This window comes from Coptis chinensis, chromosome 8 (assembly GCF_015680905.1).
Source record: "Coptis chinensis isolate HL-2020 chromosome 8, ASM1568090v1, whole genome shotgun sequence".
Classification (NCBI taxonomy): Eukaryota; Viridiplantae; Streptophyta; class Magnoliopsida; order Ranunculales; family Ranunculaceae; genus Coptis; species Coptis chinensis.
In genome coordinates this window covers 95899469-95909805 of record NC_141463.1, presented here as the reverse complement: position 1 = coordinate 95909805, position 10337 = coordinate 95899469, and the positions used below count along the sequence as shown (strand labels likewise).

General features: G+C 36.0%; 1 pseudogene across 1 annotated transcript; it reads left to right on the top strand.

Annotated features, from left to right (window-relative positions):
- The first annotated feature begins 372 nt into the window (after positions 1 to 372).
- LOC147484741 (IQ domain-containing protein IQM2-like) lies at positions 373 to 4017 on the top strand (annotated as a pseudogene). The gene is made up of 9 exons (XR_015205703.1): positions 373 to 603; positions 1195 to 1690; positions 1779 to 1893; positions 1984 to 2049; positions 2147 to 2235; positions 2331 to 2421; positions 2511 to 2750; positions 2872 to 2973; positions 3096 to 4017. The product of XR_015205703.1 is annotated as an IQ domain-containing protein IQM2-like (transcript).
- Positions 4018 to 10337: the final 6320 nt, after the last annotated feature.

The window sequence follows — 10337 nt, the reverse complement described above, 5'->3', positions numbered from 1 at the left end:
CCTAAACCCGCACCCACCACAGAATCAATGAAACAAAACCTACACTGAATAAACACAATTCTTCTTTTATGATTCTGACAGCAAACACATACATACAGAAATATCAGCTGTTACTTTGGAGTTTGGATACATATCTACATTAGCAAAAGTTAATTTAGGTAAAAAAAGAAAAACAGAGAGTGGCATTAACTGAATGTGTGTTAAAAACCTACAATGTCAAAGGACTATTCAGAATCAAGAGTGTGAAACGGAACAAAAAGTTTTCATTAGTCAAACCACGTGGTTGGAGAGACTGGCAATCTGTTGTCCATGTCCATGCCATTTGTGTATAAATATATAATAAAACGAGACCAGATCAGCTAAGCAGACCCAACCAAGTTTTATTTAGGGGCTTTGAAAAACACTCTGTTTTGTAGGAGGGAAAAAGAAAATAAAAAAAAGGAAGCCACTCTGTATTCCCAACACCTCTAAATACAAACCAACCTTCCTTCTTCCGTTAACTTTGGGTTCTCTCACATTCTCCTTTACAACCAATCCCAGTTTCTCCACTTGCCATTTTTTAGCTACACCATCTTTGGTGATTCTTGAAAAGCCCATTTCAAGGTATGTTTTTTTAGTGCTTGTTGTTCTGTTTATAGCAATGGGTATCTGCCTTTTTATTGGTTTAATGCTTTATTTGCGATGTTTACGTTAATATGGAGTTGTGTTTTTTTGCACTTGAAAAGTTGAAATGAAACTTTGCCTAGAGGTAAATATGGAATGTCAACATGGTCTTTGTAGATTGTTGATGTTATGGATTATGGATAGGGTGGTATGTTGCCATGTTGGTGTTATATTATTCTTCTGAGAAAATGGTCGATGTTGAGTTTTACAAGGTTTCTCTTTTATTAAGAAATGAAGGTGTCTTGGCATTTTACTTAAATTTTATTTAAACGGTGATGGGTATTGTTAAATGTTGTTTCTTTTAGGTATATTTGGATATATTTGGTTGTGGGGATTCAGTTTGTTGGTTTGTTTGCAGCATTTGGATCAATTCTTAAGTTGTGGTATGATTATAGTAATGATGTTCTTCATACAAATCATAAGCTTCATATATGATTTGTATTGATATTTGTACCGTTTGATAGGTATTAGGCATGCTAACTTTTTGATTTTTTGAGAATTATTCTTATGTTTATTTTTCTGTCTTATCAGGGCTTATTGTTCTTCTTAAGTGAATGGGGATAACTTACTCCTGTCATGGTGCTGCTTATGATGCTTTAGAAGAAAGTTTTGAATCTTTAATTGTGAGATCATTTAGTTTTGATGATGATGGTGTGAAGGCAGACTTGCGATCTGTCAGTTTCAATGGCCGAGATTCAGAACCAACTATCCTCAAATCACTTGGTTCAGGAAAAATGCTCATTGAAGGATCTGTTAGCTTTAAAAGGAGGGAAATGGATACCATGGTCTCTGTAAAGGCTCCTTCACAAATGGAGAACAAATTGTTTGTTAGATCAGTTAGTTTCAAGAACAAGGACATCAGCAGTCGATTTTCAAGGTCAGATAGCTTTACCGAGATCCCAATATCGCCCATTGTGGATTCAAGCGCTCCTAAACATGAAGCTGCACTTAAGTTGCAGAAAGTTTACAAAAGCTTCAGAACCAGAAGGAAGCTTGCGGACTGTGCAGTTCTGGTGGAGCAACGTTGGTGTGTATTCTCTCCACATCTGTAGTTTTATGTACATTTTACTTTCTATGTTCATGGAAATCCTAACGAGTAGTTTTTTCGTTTCTAGGTGGAAGTTGTTAGACTTTGCTGAGCTCAAAAGGAGTTCTATATCTTTCTTTGAAATTGAGAAACCTGAAACTGCTGTTTCTCGTTGGTCAAGGGCAAGAACCAGGGCGGCAAAGGTAAACCTCTAAGAAAATTGTATAGGATTCTGCTAATATACATCTCTATATTTATCATTTCCAAGATTCTAAACTGTTCCTCTTTTGCAGGTTGGTAAAGGTTTATCCAAGGATGACAAAGCTCAAAAACTTGCTTTACAACATTGGCTTGAGGCTGTAAGTTTCAGATTCATGGATAGGCATTCCCTATTGATTTAGTTTTGTTGCTGTGACGTCGTGTATTTATTTTGGTGTTCGTTCTGTCTGTTAACAGATTGATCCACGGCATCGTTATGGACATAATCTTCAATACTACTATGTTACATGGCTACGGTGTGAGAGTCAACAGCCCTTTTTCTATTGGTAAGTGGCAGAAACCTTTTCATTTTAGTGCCAGAAAAAAGAAATTGCAATCTCTAAGGTGGGTTGTATTAATATTTGAAGAGTAATAAATGCAGGCTAGATATAGGAGATGGAAAGGAAGTCAATTTTGTTGACAAATGTCCTCGATCAAAGCTTCAACACCAATGCATTAAGTATCTCGGTCCGGTGAGCCTCATTTACTTCCATAATCATTCTCCTGTTTCTCATATAATTAACAACTGCCTACTCACTGATGATTTTGGTTCACCGTACAGATAGAAAGGGAAGCTTATGAAGTTATAGTTGAAAATGGAAAATTAATGTACAAGCAAAGCAGACAACTACTTCACACCAGTGGAGGACCTGAGGATGCCAAATGGATATTTGTTCTCAGCACATCCCGCACATTGTATGTTGGGCAGAAGATCAAAGGCAGATTTCAACATTCAAGTTTTTTGGCTGGAGGAGCCACGTCTGCAGCTGGGAGATTGGTTGTTGATAATGGTATCCTAAAGGTAGAAAATACAATTCAGCATGTTTTAGTTCAGTTCCTTGTTATGGTGTGATGGTTGGTTTGTTTTTAGTATGCACATTGTAGATTGTCTAATACACAGCTTTTTACTGATTTTTAAACAGGCGGTGTGGCCTCACAGTGGACATTATCGCCCAACAGAACAAAATTTTCAAGAATTCATTGCATTCTTGAAGGAACACAATGTAGATCTTACTGATGTCAAGGTAAAGAAATGTTGATTTGCATACTAGTTTGGACTTCAGAGATATTTTGAAATTGTAATTATCGAAATATATAGATGTAATGTGACAAGTGCTGATGCAAATGTTCTTTTTGTGCTGTTCAGAAAAATCCGATTGACGAGGATCAAGAATCGAGCAAACATGAGGGTGCTATTGGCATTAGGAGCAACTTCGTCTACTTCAGACTTAACTACAGAGGAGGCAGCTATGGAAGCAGAGAGCATTAGTGCCGATAATGAAAAGACTAAATTGGCTAGTGAAAATGCCAATGCTGAGCTTGAACAACCCAACTCTAGGCCATCTCTCAGTTTCAGACAAAAATTAACTAATCTTGAAGTACCCAGAAGGATTGAATTGTACAAAGGATTAGACAATAGTGGTCTATCTATAAGAGCTTGCAACAAACCATACCCAGAGGAATTGCAAACTGATGGTTATGAAACTGCAGAGGATGCATTTGATACAGAGGAAGACGAGGATTACCTGGTTTCTAAAAAGAAACTTGTTTGAGGGGAGCAGGAGGAGGAAGAAGAAAGTAGCATTCCTCAAGAATTAATTCTTTCGTAGAATCAATTCAAAGAAAGGTATGAAATCATATCAACTAGGAAAGCAGTTGTCCTGCAAATGGACAACAGGAGCAGGTCCCCCTAATTAGCTGTGTGAGGGATTACCCGTCAGAGCTCCAACATAGAGGCTTAGAGCAAGTAAGTTTGTCTCCGAGAAGTGCTGGTCATTCTAGAATTCACTCTTCTCCTTCGGTTTCATTATGGCCGAGCCCAAAAGTACAAAGTCTGACTCCCCTATGGAGAGAAGCATCAGCAACAACAAGAACTTGCATCAGATAGTGTCGATTTATTTTGTATTCATCTATTCTTTTGTGAGTTTAGAAGAGAGAGAAATTCTTTTGTATTAACCTTTTTTGTAACTTCGATTCTTTGTAGATCCTTTAGTCAGTAAGGGGATGAAATTTGTAGAGTTCTGTTGGGTGAAAATGCCCTTTGAATAGAGAACAAATTCTTTTTATTATTCTTTTCCAAGTGAATATCGAACCACAGTGCAAACAGAGGGATTCTCGGATAAACGAAATGGTAGCTTTTTAATTCGACTTGGAGTTGAATAAGCTTAAGCTTTGCTTAGACTATAACACATTAACGGCACACACATTAGGTTTATTTACACTAAGGTTTTTCTGCGCAATATGTTGACGGAGGAAGCTAAATTTATCGAGTTTTTTCAGCATTATAGAGAGTTAGAGACTTCACCCCTAATGGTTCTCAAGACACTTTCTCACTTTCATTCAGAACTTTGTGAACACTACTGAGAAATGTTTGGGACTGCACGGTGAGAACTGCTTGGTAGCTTTATTAAAGCCTAAATGATTGAAACCTAATGCTTTTACTCTGAGAGTAATCTGCCACTAGTAAAGAACTAAAGATGGCCTAAACCCCCCTTTCCCAGGTAAATTCACAATATATTCATCAAGTCAATCCTATTCGTTGTCCCAATGAGCACTGAGCCAATTTCAGCATGACACATGAATCAAGATTCAAAGAAAGTGCACGCTTCCAGGCCCATATGACAGTTGTTAAGTATGACATTTCAGCTGTTTGTCAGCTTAGTGTAAGGGGGAAAACCCAAATGTCAACCATAGGAATATTGTTAAAATATGCTAAAAATGCTTACTTGTGAGTTGTGACTAGAGAAGATTTGAGTAAAGAAGCAACAAGTGCATAAACCGTGTGACGAGTTAGTTATAATTTCCACTAAAACCGTGTGATGCATTTGATGTTGTTTACTTGCATTTAGTTAGTTCTCAATTTGATGTTATTATGTTTTTGAAGGGTTGTTATCGGTCTATTCTTTGATTACTTGGTGGATAAGCTATGGCAAGCTAAGAATAAGTCTATGTGGATAAGGGCTGGATAAGCAGCAACGCTCTAAACCTATGATTTCAATAAACAAGGATGTCTCACTTTTATTTATTTCTATTGCCTTTTTATTTGCTTGGTTTTTTTATTTGGTTAAATTACCAAATTCTGAGACCAAGTTCAAAGGAGAAAGAAATTTGACAATGTTTTTATACTACCTACTACAACCTAACTTCACTTTAGAGGATTGATTACTTTAAGCTCTACATTTCTGCCGTGTTAGTACACCTCGCATGTTCAGCTAGCTCAATTTACTACTAACCAAGTTGATGTTAATGGACTAGTCCATAATAAATTTTGAAGGTTTTCAGACTTATCCTGTACTACCTTTGCCACAATAACTTCCACCCCTCAATTATTTGTTTTTTAAGACTCCCCCCTAGACTCACAGCAGGACCAACTGAACTAGGGTTGAGTGTGATCCTTCCAAGTAACGTGTTTCGTTTGAGGTAATGAGACCAGCCAAAAAGAGTCAAGCAATGGTAAAGTTGGACACTCAATCTATTGTCACATTTTTTTTCGCACACAAATAATAAGAAATTTTATTGTAAAGAAAAGTTGTGAGAGACATTACATTACATCATGCATTACTTAAACATATAGTATGTCCTATAAGGACTTTCTAAATGTGTAACAAAGTCTGGTCTATTCATACTCCATATTGTGGAACCAAGAGGTATTGAGAAGTCCTTTCTGGCAGCAGAGTCCTACACACTGTTGTTTTTATGAGCCTCTGAATCTTTGAATCTTTGGATGCTAAATGACTCATCTTCTGAATGCTGAATGTTGATTGTTGAACTCTGAAAAACATGTTTGTTTTATGTTAGAATAACCTGCTTTGAATGCTGAATATAAATCATTCAGACAATTTTACCCATCCTATCTATTTTAAACGCTAACTTGATTTCTTGTAAAACAAAATATATATTAGATTTGAGGAGGGGAAATCGATTATCGAATAAAAAAGAAATTATAAATAAACTTATTTTAAAATATGTTTTCACAAATATATTTTAACGGTTTATTTTCATATTTTGTTTACTTTCAAAAAAAATATATATATATATATATATATATATATATATATATATATATATATATGGCTAAATCTACCGTCTTGTGAGATGTACTTGAAAACTAATGGTGCGCGCGTTTTCTAGCCACACATTTGCGAGGGTAGAACCGGAACAAACCGGGTGAACAAGTCAATGCAACAAAAAAGTCACATAAACTACTATTCCGGGTCAACAAGTTAATCCAACCAAAATGTAACAAAAAGTACATAACATTCGAGTATGATATATATAGTGTCATATATGAGATAACATTATCAGTCATATAAAAAGTGAGATAACATTCGAGTAAGACATATATAGTGTCATATCTATCTGTGATTGTTGGTATCGAACGTATAAAACTCTAATTAACATATATTCTAAAAAGTAACATAACATTCGAGTATGACATATATAGTGTCATATCTATCAGTGAGTATCTAAAATGATGTGACATAACTCCTAGGAGGTCGGAAGATCTAAAATTATTGTGAATATACCTGCTGGTTCCTCCTCATATGATGAGGACTTGCCTGATTAGTACTAATTACAGTAATGAGATTAAGAAACCAATTCTTGATTGTAATGCGTGGGGAGAAAGGGACTATGAACATCTCATTATTCATAGCTACCGAACTATGAACAATTCTACTTTCCGGTATGTTTTACGTACTTCCGAACAATCAATGTTCATAGTCATGAGCTATGAGTATTCTTTGTTCATACCACAATTCGACTATGAACAATGATTGTTCATAGTTCGGTAGCTATGAACACTCAATGCTATGAACAATGAGTGTTCATAGTCATGAAACTATGAACATTCTTTGTTCATACCACAATTGACTATGAAGAACAATGAGTGTTCATACCACAATGGACTATGACAATGATTGTTCATAGTCATGAGCTATGAACATTCTTTGTTCATACCACAATTGGACTATGAACATAACAGAAGGTTGGAGCGCTTGCAGAGGAATATGTCATATGTTAACACATAACATTCTAGTATGACAACAAATATAGTGTTATATCTATCTGTGATTCTTATGATATACTACCGAATGAATATATTATAAAACTCACATAACATTCGAATTATGACATATATAGTGTCATATAAAACTCACATAATATATTAGCGATTCTAACGCTAATAATACTACCAAAAGTATAAAACTCTTATTAGCATATATTATAAATAGTGACATAAAAATTGAGTATGATATATATAGTGTCATATCTATCATATAAAACTCTTACTAGCATATATTATAATTTCATATATTAGTAACATAATATTCGAGTATGACATATATAGTGTCATATCTATCTGTGATTAGACCCAACATATAAAACTCTTATTGACGTATCAAATAAAACTGAAATAAAACATTCGAGTATGACATTTATGAGTATAGTCATATCAGTGATTGTAGCGCTTATGACATACTACCAAACGTAAAACTCTTATTGAATTAAACAATTGGACCACCCATAAAAGTATGATATACTTTACGTTTTATAGAATATGAGTATGATATACCATAAAGTATGCTATACTACATCCTATATGACATTTTTTATAACATATATCCATGCTTTTACAATGCAATACCAGGTAGTAGGTCACGTACCCTATGTTACTCTTAACATGAGTAAAACTCGTCACACCCCGATTGTCTCTCTACACACGGCACGTTTATTCCAAAAAAAACTGGTGCTCTCTCCACACCCCATTTTTTGTTAATATGACAATTATAACCTTAAATAACTCTCTCCACACCCCATTTTTATTAATATGACCATTATAACCTTAAAAAACTCTCTCCACACCCCATTGTAATTCAAACGAGCTCCTAACCGTACTTACTACTCCACGAACACTCCTACCACTCATGCTCTCTGAAATTTCTCCCCCTCCCTCTGTTGTTCTCTTAGGTTAGTCTTGAGTCACCCACAAAATTGTTGTTATTCCCACCAAATTTTCACTTTAAGAATGGACTCATGTGCTGGAAGCAACGTTCAAGATAAATTCTCCCGCCAAAATCAAAATGATAACTTTGATTAGTGTTAAAAGTGACATGGAGTCAGCTTTAACACTACTGCAATCAAATTATTATTCCGATGATGAACTTTACAACAATGTTGAAATTAGCTATCCCGATATGACCGAATCATTTACAACAATTGAGGTAATAATGTAATTTGAAAGCTTGTATTTTTTATTTATTTTATCAATAACTTAGCAAAAACAATTTTAAAATCAATAGTATCTAAGATCAAGGGTTTACGCAGGTCTTGAAGATCGTCACTCGTTGATCCGATGGTGTTCGGCGGTTGGTATGGCTGTTGGAGTTGTGGTTGTGATATCAAGGTCTGATAATTCGGGACTTGGGAAGACCTAGAGTTTTCTTGAGTTCTGCGAAAGGAGTGGAAAATTTAGACCATCCGTAAAGCCCGAAAATATTGAACAAAAACCAAAGAATATAGGCAATCGGTTCGAAGAAATGTGGTACATCCATTTGTGTTGAAAGGGGAATTCTGAAGCGAAGGTGGATGGATCTTGAGTGTTATGTGTGGAACTCATAATCATACTATTGGGGAGCATCTTATAGGTCGTGCATTAAATTCCGGGAAGGTTAAAAATTTGAAGAAAAATTGATTGTTCGAGTTTGTCTTTGAGTGGTGTTAAACCGCGTGATATTTTACCCTCTTGAAGCGAGAGATGACAATAATTTGTCAAACAAAAGCACTTTATACAATTATCGTCCACAAGAATCGGTTGGTTCGGTTGAGTGGAAGAAACCAAATGCAAAATTTCTAAGAAATTTAGAAGAATTTGGGTACCGCGAGTTTCATAGGGATAATCCATTAACAATTGAATGTAGAGATTTGTTGTTTGCACATCCCCAATCAATTCATTTGGCAAAGTGTTTTCCGAGGTCATTGTCATGGATTGCACGTCAAGGCGAATCTGTTCAAGATGCCATTGTTTGAAGTTGTTGGGTTCACATCCACGATGAAGACATTCGTATTGCTTTTGGGTATTTGGAGAGTGAGAAAGAAGGTTCTTACCTATGGGTTTTGAAGAGGTTGCGTGATATTACGGACTACAAAGCTATACGTAAAGATAATTACGACCGATTGTGAGTTGGCACTTATGAATCGATAGCTATAGTGTTTCTGAAGGTTACACTTCTTGTGTCGAGTTCACATCGGGGAGGAACATCGAGACAAAGGCCAAAAACATTTGAGAAATTTGTTGAGTATGAACAATTTATGTTTATGTTGAAAGCAGTGATAACGGCTAAATCGTCTTGAAGTTGAGTACTTGGAACACCTACGTTGTTTTAAACTTGAGTCACGGAGATCATTATGGTGTTGTGGAATACATAGAAGACCGATGGCTTTGAAGTACAAAGAAAGGTTTGTCTCGGCTTGGATAGATCTCCATATGCATTTTGGTACTTGAAAGCGAACCGAATTGAAAGTATGCATTCCTCTTTGAAGAGGCATTTGCGTTCTAGCAATAATGGTAACTACGCGAAAACTTTAATTTGATTAATAATCTCGACAAACCAAGTGATGAAATTGAAAGTTCTTTTAATAGGAGCTTGAATCTCGGGATCGTCGTTACAAACAAAACACATATATGTGTGCACTTAGAGGGTACATTTCTAGAGATGCATTGGATTTGATAGCAAAAGAGCTAATAAGGTCTGTTAGAGTTGGGACGGATGAAATTCGTTGTCGTTGTGTTTACAAAAGTATGTATGGGCTTCCTTGTCGCATGAGTTATGTGAAATTGTTCTAATTGGTAGGGAAGCATCCCCTTATCTTTGATACACCCTAGGTGGAGACGACTTAGTAGCACTCGATTGATCTTCCTAATGGGTCCTTTGATATTCAGCCCGAGCTTACCGCAGTTGAGGAAAGAAGTTTGATCGCTCTCGGATGAACAAAAGGTTTTGATGCTGAAAAAGTGTGTAGAACTAGGTGATCCAAAGGCAACTTTCAGGCGAGAGCCTCGGTCAACACCAATGTGAGGGTAGGCCACCTGGAATAAAAATTGGTGTGAAGACTTGTAAAGATAAAAGGGACACAAAGAGAGAGCCTTCACTTTTCGGTATGCACAAGCAGTTGAGGAACAAATTGTAACTCAAGAAAGCAAGAATAGTAAAGCCAAGAAGTTGGTACCATGCAAAAGAAAACCAAGAAGAACTTCGTATTCAAGTGTTTGTAGATTTACACGAAATTGGGTCTAAATGGGATGATGGGCTCACGTGACTTAAATCCATTGATCTGAGACTTCATTGTGGATTGGCAAGATGTTGAACCGAATGGACATTGTGGATTT